The sequence below is a fragment of the Narcine bancroftii genome, chromosome 9, assembly GCF_036971445.1.
Source record: "Narcine bancroftii isolate sNarBan1 chromosome 9, sNarBan1.hap1, whole genome shotgun sequence".
Taxonomy (NCBI): Eukaryota; Metazoa; Chordata; class Chondrichthyes; order Torpediniformes; family Narcinidae; genus Narcine; species Narcine bancroftii.
The window spans coordinates 9730814-9745008 of record NC_091477.1 but is presented as its reverse complement, the minus strand read 5'-3'; the positions used below and the strand labels follow the sequence as shown (position 1 = coordinate 9745008).

The 14195-nt window shown below is 39.5% G+C and overlaps 1 protein-coding gene across 7 annotated transcripts in view; it reads right to left on the bottom strand.

Moving 5' to 3' along the window:
• Positions 1–14195, bottom strand: part of arap3 (ArfGAP with RhoGAP domain, ankyrin repeat and PH domain 3) — a 175967-nt gene that overhangs the window by 87440 nt on the left and 74332 nt on the right. The window lies entirely within an intron of this gene.

Here is a 14195-nt window from a genome sequence, read left to right as displayed (position 1 = left end):
CCAAAGCACCTACGTGGTCAAGAATTTTTAACTGCAGTAAAATTACCAGTAGATGGGATATGCAGTAGCCAACTTGCACAATGCAAAAAGGAGCAATGCAGTAGAGACAAGTGTAAACACTCTCACATTGAAGGAGGCTTGGCCACACCAGGCACTGCTCAATCGGAGGAAAAAGAAGCTCAAGCCAAAATGCCTTTTCATGTTCTCAAATGTTCTCCGATTCACCTGGGTTGGATCAGCTCACCAGGACTCAAAATACAATGAGTTACAAATTCACATTAAACTCTGGGTACATAATTCATAATTACAGCTTCTGCAGGCTTGTTCTATTCCATTGACTTTCTAGTTATTTTCTCTGGTTTGGGATTGGTGACTGAAGGAAGTTCTTTTCTTCTTTGGCTTGGCTTCGTGGACGAAGATTAACGGAGGGGTAATGTCCACGTCAGCTGCAGGCTCATTTGTGACTGACAAGACCGATGTGGGACAGGCAGACACGGTTGCAGCGGTTGCAAGGGAAAATTGGTTGGTTGGGATTGGGTGTTTGGGTTTTTCCTCCTTTGTCTTTTGTCAGTGAGGTGGGCTCTGCGGTCTTCTTCAAAGGAGGTTGCTGCCCGCCGAACTGTGAGGCACCAAGATGCACGGTTTGAGGCGATATCAGCCCACTGGCAGTGGTCAATGTGGCAGGCACCAAGAGATTTCTTTAGGCAGTCCTTGTACCTCTTCTTTGGTGCACCTCTGTCTCGGTGGCCTGTGGAGAGCTCGCCATATAACACGATCTTGGGAAGGCGATGGTCCTCCATTCTGGAGACGTGATCTACCCAGTACAACTCCATTAAACTACTTCCTCAATAATTACTTTTCCCACATTTCTTGCAGTCGGTCCACAGTGTTTGTGAAACCAGCCCAAATGCATTGGGGCATTTTGTAAATCCTTGAGAGTAAATGTCAAAAATTTTAACTTAAAATACATTTGAGCAACACGCTGCTACTTGAAAAGTCAGAGAAGGTACTGTTACGGGCCTAGAGGACCCCAAAATCCAGCAGCAATAGATATTCACCAAGACAAATGGTTACTTAAACAAAAATTGTTCTTAATTATTTTTAAATATGAAAATATAATCACACTTTAACTTATCGCTATTGACTTAACTAGCCTAACTTAACCCGCTTCTAATTCTGAGCACACCTGTATGTAATGTGTGCATAAGTTCAGAAATGTTCTTTGGTACACAGTCCAATCTCACTTCTCATTCCTTCAAGTTCACTGATTGCAGACAATTCTTATACTGTGCACAGAATTTAACATTTATGAAGTTCGCCAGGCTTTGGTGCTTGAAAGGTAAATGGTTACCACTCAGGATGGTTCTTGTCGATTCTCAGAGAGAGATTTGTTGTATGATGGACATCCAGCCACCTCAGTGTCTTGCTGACGAAACCTGCCCCCTTCAGGGTTCTCCGGATGATAACTTCTTTCTTTCAGGTCACCACAGAGTTCCTTTTTGTTTCTCTTATTCCAAGTAAAACTTTAGACAGCCAGTCCTCTCCTCTTGCATGAATCACAAGGACTTTGACCAGGCCATCTTCCAAATGGCATTTCACAAGCTTGCCAACTTGTCCTGTTCCAGTCCCAGTTGCTTCTGCTGGCTGTAACACTGTACAAGTGATCTGTGTGTGTGTGTGTGTGTGTGTGTGTGTGTGTGTGTGTGTGTGTGTGTGTGTGTGTGTGTGTGTGTGTTTGACTCTCTCTGCTTGCAAAACTACATGATCCTCTTAGAACAACAAGTTCTCTTCCAGACAATCTGTGGCTCCAAAAGGATCTTTTGTCTGTTGCCTTTTGTAAACATCAATCCATTAGTGAAGTCTCTTGAGCACTCTTCAAAGCTCTTGCAAAAGCTATGGAGCCGATATGTCAGTATTTTAAATAAGATCTGTTTTAAAGTGTTTGTACGTAACCTACACTAATAAACCTTTCCCAATTTATCTCCCAAAAACAAATCTATATACTGTCACAGTAGAGAGCTGTTTTCCAAAAAAGAAATGTTTTGTGAATAAAGGAACAAAGGCACCAACATCTGTGACTTCCCAGTCATCATGAATTTAAATCCTCCTGTGTAAATTCTCCATCTTGACCAGTAAATTGATGAATGACAGCAACATTGCTTTGCACACTTCATTGTTGCAGTAATCCTTGCATGTCATCTTACAATTTTAGAATGGTGACCTTTAAGAATGTGGATTCTCAGAAGGCAAATGACTAGCTGTGGGCAACCTCAAAAACTGTTGGGGGTCAGTGCTGACAGAAAATTCTCCTTCAGTTCTTCATTACTGCTACTCAAGCAACATTGTGAACTGGTACAGCAATAGATGTTGAGTGAAAGACGAAGGTCTGCAGATGCTGTGATTGCAGTAAAAACACACCAAAATGCTGGATGAACTCAGTCTTTTCGGCATCCATAGGAAACAAAGATATATTGTCAATATTTCAGACCTCGACCCTTCAATAAGCAGTATGTGCCAGAAGCAGGAAATCTTAGAAGGTTTCAGAATTCAGACAATGCCGGCCGGGGAGGAATCCAGACCAACAAAAGGTGTTAATTGAATATGATAAGGGACGAGGTAAGAATTTATCATGCTTGTGTAAAAGGAGATGGAAGGGAGAGACAGAGTTGGGGAGGGCAATGAGGGAAGAAGTGAGGGGGAGGGGTTAACAAAAGCAAGAGGTCAATATTATTGCCATCCATTTGGAGGATGGACAACACTTCATCTTGTGACTGGGCATCCTCCAACCAGATGGCATTAATATCGACTTCTCTGGCTTTCGTTAAACACCTCCCCCCCCACCCCACCTCACTTCTTTCCCTGTCGCCCTCCAGTGGAGTAAAAGTCCAGTCCAGATATTATTCACAAGTCATATCTCTTTAGGAGCCATCAAATGGAATTGGGCGTGTCTCAGGTTGTCAACAATTAATCACCACCTGACAACGAGGGAGGAAATTGACCACCATCATCAGGAGCAATAAAAAAAAACAAGTGTTGGAGAAACTCAGTGGGTCGAGCGAGGGGAGAAATTGTGGACATTTCAGTCATCAGGATTGCTAAGGAATAAACTGGAATCCATGTTTTCTTTTTAACCATGGATTTTTGAAATATGCCCAAACACACAAATTGTGTGAATTACTTAGGTAGCAGAAAGGAGAATGAGGAGCTCGTAGCAGATCCAGAAGGCATTGAGTTTGATTGAGAAGGCGGAATGAAACCAGGAAATTTGTTTTTTTTTTTGCTGATTCCCACGAGGCTTCTGTAATTTTAGTACCCCTTCCGAAATAACACACCATTTGATTCTTTCTTATCAGAGAGGTTAAGTTTTGAAAGATTTCTGATCTCCTTCTAAATGAATACATTCCTCACACACAGTATAATGAAAACAATGCTTGACCTCTTAAATGTGAGTCACATCAAAACTCTTTCAAGATTGGAAAAATCTTTGAACTACAAGAGCAGTCCAGATGAGTTTATAAAAATTCCCTCAACTTGATTCTCATGTGGGCTGAAAAGAGTCATTGCCAGGAAGTCAGAGTTGCAGGATTTAAAAACACCTTACCAATAACTATGAATGCAAGGCAATGTTGGTTTAGCCATCTCATAGTTTCCTACACTAATTGCCAATGACCATTAACTGGATGGTGGACAGACACCTGCTCCTGCCATGTCAATGGTCAGGATGGAATTTCTACTGAAACCAAGACATCTGCTTCCTCCCACGCTTCCAGTAGTTAGGAATTCGCCTCAACCAAAATGCTGGTGTTAGAAAGAAATCAGCAAGGTCAAAGCCATCATTGAGCAAGTCACCAGAGGTCACAACACTTATGTGAAATTTTCCCAAACAAACTGTAAAGGGTGCTCCTCAAGGGCAAGATCAGATCATGAGCTGGATATATTTTTTTACATTTAAATTTAGACCTACAGCATGGTAACAGGCCATTTTGGCACACGAGTCCGTGCCGGCCAATTGACACGCAATTAACCTGCACACCCGGTATGCTTTGAATGGTGGGAGGAAACTAGAGCCCCCGGGGGAAACCCACACAGACATGGGGAGAACATACAAACTCCCTACATACAGCATGGGATTCGAACCCCGGACTTGATCACTGCCGCTGTAAACCACTGCGCTAACTGCCAACTGTCTCACCTCTTCAAGTTTTCAAGATCTTAACTTTTCAATGTGGAGATTGTGCTGGACTCTACTGGCTTTATAAATCCCAAAACTCTATTTAAGTAATTCTTTTGGAAAACATAGATCAATCAATCTCAGATTTATTATTAAAACGGAAGCAGCATCAATGGCATAAGAAAAGTAAAGTTTCAAGCTTCTTCTACACTAGGTTGGCAGAGTAGCATGAAACCTAGTTGGCTGGACCACCAATGCGGAGACTTGAATTCAAATCCCACCCACTACACTAGATTGGAATTAAATTCAATTAATTAAATCACTGTGTGAGAAAGACGAGCAATTCTACTGGTGTTTATAAAAATGTGGGCTCTTGTTGTAAAACCAACCTAATTGGCCTTCAAGAAAGTAAATCTGCTCTCATTTACCAGATCAGTAATAAATGTGACTCAGGCCAAGTGATGCCATTGTAATGGCAATATGGGTGGCTGGGTAATGAGTGTGAATGAACAAAAGAAAGTAGAACTTCTCTCCACGGTCAGATTTCTGAAAGGCTACTCTCATTTTGCATGGCGTTGCTAAAACCAGGGCAATTCATAAAGATGCGAATCACAAAAGTCTGCAGATGTTGTGAATGTAGTCAAAACACAGAAATGCTGGAGGATCTCACAGCATCCCTGGGAGGTAAAGATATATTACCAATGTTTGGGGGGTCTGAGTCTTTCTTCAAGGTAGGAGTAAAGAAGAAGGCAGACACCTAAATTAGAAGGCTGGGGAGAAGGGGAAAAAAAAGAGCAAGGGGAGGATAGGAGAGGTGAGAATTGATCGGGGGGAAGGGGATGGCTCTGTGAATGCAGAGCTGGAGGAAAGGAGGCGGAAAAGGAAAGAGAGAGGGACAGAGCTACAGGAAAGGATAATTAGTGATGAGAGGGGAGGTGGGAGTCGACGTTAATGCTATGCAATTGGACAGCGCCCAGACAGAATACGAGGTGTCGTTCCTCCAATTTGAGGGTGGTCTAATGAAGCTGTTTTGCAAGCTGCACCAATCCAGAACTATTGTGTACAATTGGATCTTGTGGAAATGTATCCTCAAAGAACTCTGCAGCATTCAGCATTGTTTGTGTTTAAACAAAGCTCTGAAGCTGCCTTCTCCAGTAGAATTGGCATATTTATTGTGCAATATAAATTGTGTCTGGGGCTCCTGAGCTTTGCTGAAGGACTAGTGAAATATTGAATTGGACAAAGATTCTGTCTGACTGCTCGAGATTTTAAATGTCCCATATTACACTGTAAAAGGCACAGTATTTCACTGAATATTTCTTGCTCAATTGTCATAAATCAAATGGCCTAGCAAGTCTGCTACGGATGCCGTGATCCTTGTCACAGCGATGCAGAGCACTCTCTGATTTATGGGCTATTCCGGTGGGGGGGGGGCGGGGGGACACACACAGACATCCTGAAGGGCTGGAAGACCACCGCCCTTGGGTCTGCTCGAAATCTGTTGACCTTTCAAAACATGGGGACGTCAGTGAGGGAATACTGCTGAATGGCCCATTCCAGGGTATAGGTGTACTGAAGTGGCCTGAATGATGCAGTGGGAAGTGGGGTGGGGGGGTGGGGGGGGGGGGGTGGAAAGCCATGGTCGAGAGCCCTTCTGTCACTGGGCATTGAAGGGCTGAGACAGAGGGGAAAGTCCCTCAAACAACAAAGGGGAGAGTAATGACAAGGTGCCACAGTGGTGGTCATGGTGTAAGTGGAGGGTGTACATAGCAATGATGGGAACGTATGGACGTGCCACTAAAGGTGCAAAGGTACTTCAAATGGTTTTCCTTTTTGTAAATAATTTATTGTGAACAAAGTCTATTTTTAGAAAAAAATAGGTTATTGCAATACACAGAACTTCAGTACATGAAGGATATTTCTGATAAATATGAATAGGCACTTTAATTTTGAATGTCCAGTTAACTCCTATTGAAAAATCCTTTGCACAAGCTTCGTCTTTCTGGCCTTTCATTTACGGTGCACTGTTTGAGGGAGTAACTAAGAGTGTGATATCTGTTAACAAATCAGTAAAAGAGGGAAGCAAGAATTTAAGATCTATGCAGTAAGTGTAATTTCTTTAAAGATGATTCAATGAAGAACGAGGTTCAATGTGTGGAATAACCACAGAAAATGAAGGTGTCAATATTGACAGTTATGAGGAAATTGGCCACACAACTGGAGAGCCAAAATATGATGGGACTCTGGGGGAAGAGGTGTTCATTACATAATAAGCTAAAGAGTCATTTTCAATATGTTAAAGGTGCAAAATACATTTGTTCAAGATTGAGCTGCAACTTGATCCGTTATTATGTTTACTGGGTTATACTAATACATTAACGACAGGTTTGTGATTGGATAAATTCCAAATAGCATTTATATGTCTGGGGTTAGCGGTGGCTAGAAAATGTATTGTTGTTACATGGAAGAATGATGTTGAATTGAATACAAAGATGGCACAATGAACTAAAATACTTAGAGAAGATAACATAACATGAAATAATTATCCTTTTTGTTAAATTGTGGACTTTATATTTGAAACATATGGGTTTAGATACAAGGTCTTTTTTTTAAAGATGTAAAGGTTCGGCACACCACATATCAACTGATAATTACCCGAAATATGTATGTTGCTCCGACATGGTGGGAGGGATGTAGTGGGTGGGGTGGGAGGCAGTAAGGGTATAGTTTTTTTGTGTAAGTTGTTTTGTATGTATTTTATAAATTCCATGAATAAAATTTTTAATTAAAAAGACGCAAAATGTTTGCAAACTGTTGAATAGGCAAATCAGCATCCATATTTGATGAAGTTATATTGATCATTAAGACTCATATTAACATATGCAATACACAGAAGTATTGGAGAAACCCAGCAGGTCACACTGGAGAGGAAAAGACAGTCAATATTTCAGACCTGAGCCCTTCTTCAGGAGAGCCACCATCAGGGCAGATGCCCAATCCTCCTGAAGAAATGCTTAGATCTGAAGCCTCGGCTGCCCTTTTCTTTCTATGAATGCTGCATGACCTGGTGAGTTTCTCCAGCACGTTTGTGTTCTGCACTAGACCACGACATCTGGAGATCTTCTTATTTACCTGTATTTAAATAGCGCCTTTCTCAACGTTCAGAATTTTGATCTGTAATTATCATCCAACTGTGCAAAGATATTCACAACCCCAATCCTCCTTCCATTGAAATCCCTCCCAACCCTGCCTGTCCTCCACACGGACAGCTCATGATTATTTGATCCTACCCATCATACATCCTTTGCATCACCTGCCTGAGCTCTATTTTCTGGAACTTGCTCCTCAAGCTTGGCATCTCTCTCTGTCCCTCCAAGATACTTCTTAAATCTCTGACCTGAGTCCATGGCATCTCTACACTTCCAAATATCTCCGGTGGCTCACAGTCAATTTCTGGCCGATTGTCAAACCAAGACCACCCATAAATTGAAGGAGCAACACCTTATTTTATGTCTGGACGGTCTCCAACAGGATGACATTAACTAAGACTTCTCTGGTTACTGCTGGCCTACTCCTTGTTTTCTCTCTCTCCACCCCTTCCCTCTCCCTTAACCACCTATTATCTCCTGCCTGTCTCCTCCTCCTGCTGTCCCTCCTACCATTTTTTATGGTCGACTGCCTACATTTTGCTCATACCTTGATGAAGGGCTCAAGCCGGAAACGTTGGTTGGTATTTTCACCTTTGCTGTATAAAGTACACTGTTTGACTTGCTGAGTTTCATCAACATTAGGTTTTGAATTTAATCACCTTTTCATGTTCTACTTCTGCCTAATTATGAACTGTCTTGGCATATTAAAAAGGTACTTTGATACAAGGCAGATTTAGAGAATCACAGCAATATTACACCAACGAACAACACAGATTTTGGCAATCATCCATTTTGTTTTGGACTGGTTGGCCTACAGTTTGGGTTTACATCAATTAGAGCTTAGCATGGGAGGAGTCATGTGATGGAGTAGTGGCCGGTCGGGGAACTCCAGCCCTCTCCGGAAAAGTTTAAAAAAAACACAGAAAACACAAAGGCAAAAACACAAAAATTAAAATAAAGTGAAAGTAAAGGTGGGAAGAAAATGGCAACGAAGAAAGAAAAGTCGAAAGCAACGGGAAGAAGAGAAGAAGAAAAGACATCGGAAGAAGAAGGTGAAGGCCTTACCTGTCCGAGGATGCCCGCCGCGGAGAGAGAAGCCCACTCCCTCAGGTCAGTCGAAGTCCTGAGCTCGGGACTACAAAAATGGCTCGCGGAGCCAAGCAAAAGTGCGCAACCGCGCAAGACAAAAAAAAAAACTGACGAGAGGGGGGACCAGCTGAGGAGTCGATCTCCACAGCTGAGAATGACAGCTACAACACAACAACAAGAAGAGAGCATAGAAAACAATGAGAACAAGAAAGAAGAGAGTAAAAAGAAATCAAGGAAACAACAGATGACCAACCCAGAGGAAGAAGAAGACGAAGAAGAAAAACATAGAGAAATGGAAGAAGAAGGGAAGGGCAAGACAATGGATATATATATTTTTAAAGAATATATGGAATCAGTAAAAGAATGGCAATCACAAGAATTTAGTGAAATAAAAAGAAGAATTAAAAGTACAGAAGAAAAAATGAATAGATTAGAGATGGTCATGTCAGATATATACATCCCTCCAAGAATGTATAGATGGAGATTAAACTCCATGCTACTTAAAAGGCAGGATTTTAGAGAATTCATTGAAAGACAAATTAAAATGTACTTTGAAATAAATACGGAATCAGTGAAAGATAAGTTTACACTATGGGACGCAATGAAAGCGTTCATCAGAGGGCAAATAATAAGTTATGTATCCAAGATGAAGAAGGACTACAATCAGGAAACAGAGCAGTTGGAAAGGGAAATAGCAAATATAGAAAAAGAATTAGCAATGAAGGAAGATACAACTAAAAGAAGAGAATTGGCAGATAAAAAAATAAAATATGAAACATTACAAACATATAAGGTGGAGAAGAACATAATGAAGACAAATCAGAAATAATATGAACTAGGAGAAAAAACGCACAAAATTCTAGCATGGCAGTTAAGACAGAACAAACTAAGAGAATGGTATTGGCATCAAGGAAAAATACAAACAAATCACATATAATCCAACGGAGATTAATGAAAACTTCAGAGAATTCTACGAACAATTATACCAAACTGAAAACGAAGGGAAAGAAGACAAAATAGATGAATTTTTAACTAAAATCGAACTACCAAAATTACAAATAGAGGAACAAAATAAATGAACAGAACCATTTGAAATAGTAGAAATACAAGAGATAATAAAAAAAACTGCCAAATAATAAAACACCAGGAGAGGATGGATTCCCAATAGAATTCTATAAAACATTTAAGGATTTATTAATTCCTCCCCTCCTGGAAGTAATCAACCAGAATGATAAAACACAAAGCTTACCAGATTCATGCAAAACAGCAATAATTACAGTAATACCAAAGACAGGGAAAGATTCACTCGCACCAGCGTCATATAGACCAATATCTTTACTTAACACAGATTATAAGATAATAGCTAAGCTATTAGCAAGCAGATTAACCGACTATGTACCAAAAATAGTAAATCTAGACCAAACTGGATTTATTAAAAAAAGACAAACAACAGACAATATTTGTAAATTTATTAACTTAATTCACAACAGTAGGGGTTGCTTTAGACACAGAGAAGGCCTTTGACAGAGTAGAATGGAATTATTTATTCAAAGTACTACAAAAATTCAGTTTACCAGAGAAATATATTAATTGGATTAAAGCATTATATAAGGGGCCATTGGCGAAAATGACAGTAAATAGATATATATCAAAACAATTTAACTTAAGCAGATCAACAAGGCAGGGATGCCCACTATTGCCTTTATTGTTCGCGTTAGCCATAGAACCACTAGCAGAATTGATAAGAACAGAAAATAAAATAAAAGGGATAAAAATAAAAGACAAGGAATATAAAATCAGTTTATTTGCAGATAACGTTATAGTATACTTAACAGAACCAGAAATATCAATAAAAGAATTACATAAGAAATTGAAGGAATATGGAGAAGTGTCGGGATACAAGATTAACGCAAATAAAAGTGAAGCAATGCCAATGAATAATGCGGATTTCTCAAAATTTAAGAAAGAATCACCATTCAGATGGAAAATGCAAGCAATACGATACCTAGGTATACAAATAAATAAAAACTTCGGCCATCTATATAAACTCAATTATTATCCACTAATTAAAAAATTACAGGATGACTTAGAGCATTGGAAAGACTTACCACTAACACTAATAGGAAGGATAAACTGTATTAAAATGAACATATTCCCAAGGATACAATACCTATTTCAGGCATTGCCAATACACTTGATGGAGAAATTCTTCAAGGAGTTAAAGAAAATAATAAGGAAATTTTTATGGAAAGGGGGGAAACCGAGGATAGCACTGGATAAATTAACAGAATGGTATAAACAAGGAGGCTTACAACTGCCAAACTTTAAAAATTATTATAGAGCCGCACAATTAAGATACCTATCAGATTTTTATCAAACAAGGGAAAAGCCAGAATGGACTAGATTAGAACTAGATAAAATAGGGGAGAAGATACCCGAACATATATTATATAAATGGGATGAAAAATTGGTACAACGTAGGAATTCTCCAGTATTACATCATCTGCTCAATATTTGGAAGAAGATTCATGTAGAAAGGAATAAAACAAATTACCAACTACCAAAACTAATACTGACACAAAATCAGCTAATCCCTTTTACAATAGATAACCTTTCCTTTAGAGAATGGGAGAAAAAAGGGATCAAAAGAATAGAAAATTGCTTTTCGGGAAATAAATTATTATCCTTTGAACAAATGAAGGATAAATATAATATAACTCACGATACAGTGTTGGCATACTACCAACTGAAATCCTACTTGAAGGACAAATTGGGAAGCAGTCTGAGGTTACCAAAGGGAAGTAATTTTGAATATGTGATTACAGACACAATGCTAATCAAAAAATTTATAACAAACATGTATATTAAACTGCAAGAAAAGGAGAATGAGGAAAGAAATGGTAAAACTAAACAAAAATGGGAACAAGATCTAAACATAAAGATAAAGAAGGAAACATGGGAGAAGTTATGCTCAGGAACTATGAAAAATACAATAAATACGCGGTTACGTATGATACAATGTAACTGGATACACAGGCTATACATTACACCTCAAAAGTTAAATAAATGGGACCCAACAGTATCTGACAGATGTTTTCACTGTAAAAAGGAAATGGGAACAACAATTCATGCAATCCGGACATGTGAGAAAGTGAAAACATTTTGGGAAGATCTAAACCAGATATTAAATAAAATCACAAAAAGCAATATACCAAAAAACCCAGAGATCTTCCTCCTAAGTAACATAAAAAACAAAGAATTTGGACTTGATTTGGGTGGTGCACAAAAAAGATTTGTTAGGATAGCCCTAGCTGTAGCCAAAAAATGTATTATGTCAGCCTGGAAATTAGAAGATAACTTGAGAATACAACAATGGTATATAGAAATGAATAAATGTATTCCATTAGAAAAAATAACATATAATTTAAGAAATAATATTACAATATTTGAACAAATAATGGAGCCATACATGAAACACAATAGAGAAAACCTACTGGGGACATCTACCACCTAAAATGACAGAAGGAGAAGGGAATGAAAAGAATTGACTCAGTGGAATTTCTTGTTTATTTTTATTGAGTGACAACATTGTTTGACGGGTTTAATGTATCTTAGATTCTGAACTTTAAATGAATGGGAGGGGAGGTAGGGAGGGTGGGATGGGAAGTGGGGGGGGGGGGGAGAAAACGACACTGTATATATTTGAAAAGGAAAATGTATGTATCTTGATCAATGTGGTTTATAGTGTGAAAAAATAAAAATTAAAAAAAAATTAGAGCTTAGCGTGAACAATCACCAGTTAGCCTGCTATATTTTGTCCTGTTGTTGTCACTGCATGCACAGTCTAATGTCAGTGCTGTCAGAAATGTGATAACATCTCCTTTTATGTTTCCTATTCTGCAGGTACGGTCAGCAACTGTGCCCTGTACTTGCAGCCAACAGCCCAGATAGTCATCAAATGATAAGAGCTGCACAGCACAGAAATACGCTCTTCATCTTAACCTATCCATGCTGATTTAGTCATACATACAGACACACAGCACGGTAACAGGCCCTTTCAGCCCATGAGCCCGTACCGCATAATTACATCCAATTACCTACACGCTCCGGCATGTTTTTGAAGGATGTTAGGAAACCAGAGCACCCAGAGGAAACCCATGCAGACATGAGGAGAATGTACAAACTTCTTACAGACACTACTGAATTTGAACTCCAGTCATGGACGCTTTAACAGCATTGCGCTAACTGTGCCACCCCTGTGATGAGATCAAGGTCCCTTCCTGAGCAGGTTCTATTTGCTTACATTTGGCCCACATTCTTCTAAATCACTCCCATCCACAATTCTGGCCAAATGCATAGTTAAAATGTATAATTATACCAGCCTCTACCACTTCCATGCACTCGCCACCTTTTATGAGAAAAACATACGCCTCAGGTCCCCTTTGAATCTTTCCCATGTCATCTTAAATCTACACCCTCCCATTTATGACCGACTCCAGTCATTTGTGTTAATTCATTTCAGAGGGAGGTCTCATTTGGGAAGACGGATTCAAAATCAGCCAGAATTACATCATGGGTGGGTGGGCGGGTGGGGGAGATTAGGCATCGGCACCTTCGCAAAAATTCAGAGTCTAGGCTCAACAGATTAAGAATAGCTGCACTTATTTGTGGCCTCAAGAAAGGAATTAGCATCTTCCCCTCAAAACCACATAGACAGTACAACTCTTCAAGACTGTCATTGTGGCTCATTTGAAAACACTCTTGGCTCTGAATTCACAAATATCCAGGTTGAAGCACACCTTGATAATCTAGGTAAAGTCACTTAGTGCAGACAGGAAGGAGTTTCTGTATCACCCAGATGAGACTTTAAATTGAAGCCCTGTCTATTCTCTTAAAAGGACATCAAAGATCTGATTGAACGAAGTTGAAGAAACATAGGCAGTAGTTGATGGGGAATTTGTTCTATGTTGAAGTTAAGCAGATGCAGCCTCTCTGCTTGTGTTTAGAAGGTGATAGCTTAATGAAAGGCATAAAATTCTGATGGAGCTTGACAGAACAAGAGTGGTTAAGACTGTGTAAAACCAGAGATCACAATCCAAAATTAAAGCGACTGGCCATGTGAAACTGAATAAAAGTCTGTGCCTAGAGGGTTGACATAATATAAATAAACGTACAGTTTGCATGCAGTTTGTCAAAGTGGACCAGAGATTACTTGATAAACGAACTCAACTATGGCTAGAAGATTTCACTGTACCTTACTGTTGCTTTGCAAAGCATGAGAACTCTGTTTCACAAGAAACACATGCAGCTGGTCTGAACACAAGGGCATCTTTATACAGACAAACATCCAGCTTTCCAGAACATTCAAATTTGCTTTCCATGATTCTTAAGATTTGTTCAACTGAGTTGTGTCCCTTACCCACTGGTTAGTAGTCTTTTACTGTCTTTGCCAAATAGGGAGTTGTTCTTCATAATCAGCTTCAGCCTTGCCGGATCATCAAATGACACCATGGAACGCACTCTACTTTTGTCAATATTTTAAGACTCACATTGTCAAGTTCACCATCAAAGCATTCCCTGCACAGCGTCATTTGGCAAGAACTTTATCTTTTTAGTGGGTTTGGGATTGTGTGGAGTCAACCAAAGAAGAGTTCATCAAGTCATTTGAAGCTGAACAGCTTAATCTCAACCTGACTCATTCATTTCCCTTCAGTTTACGATGTCTGCTGTCCTCGTCAATGTGTTTGCCTGTTGTATCAGGTCACTCAATTACTTGCAACCACAGT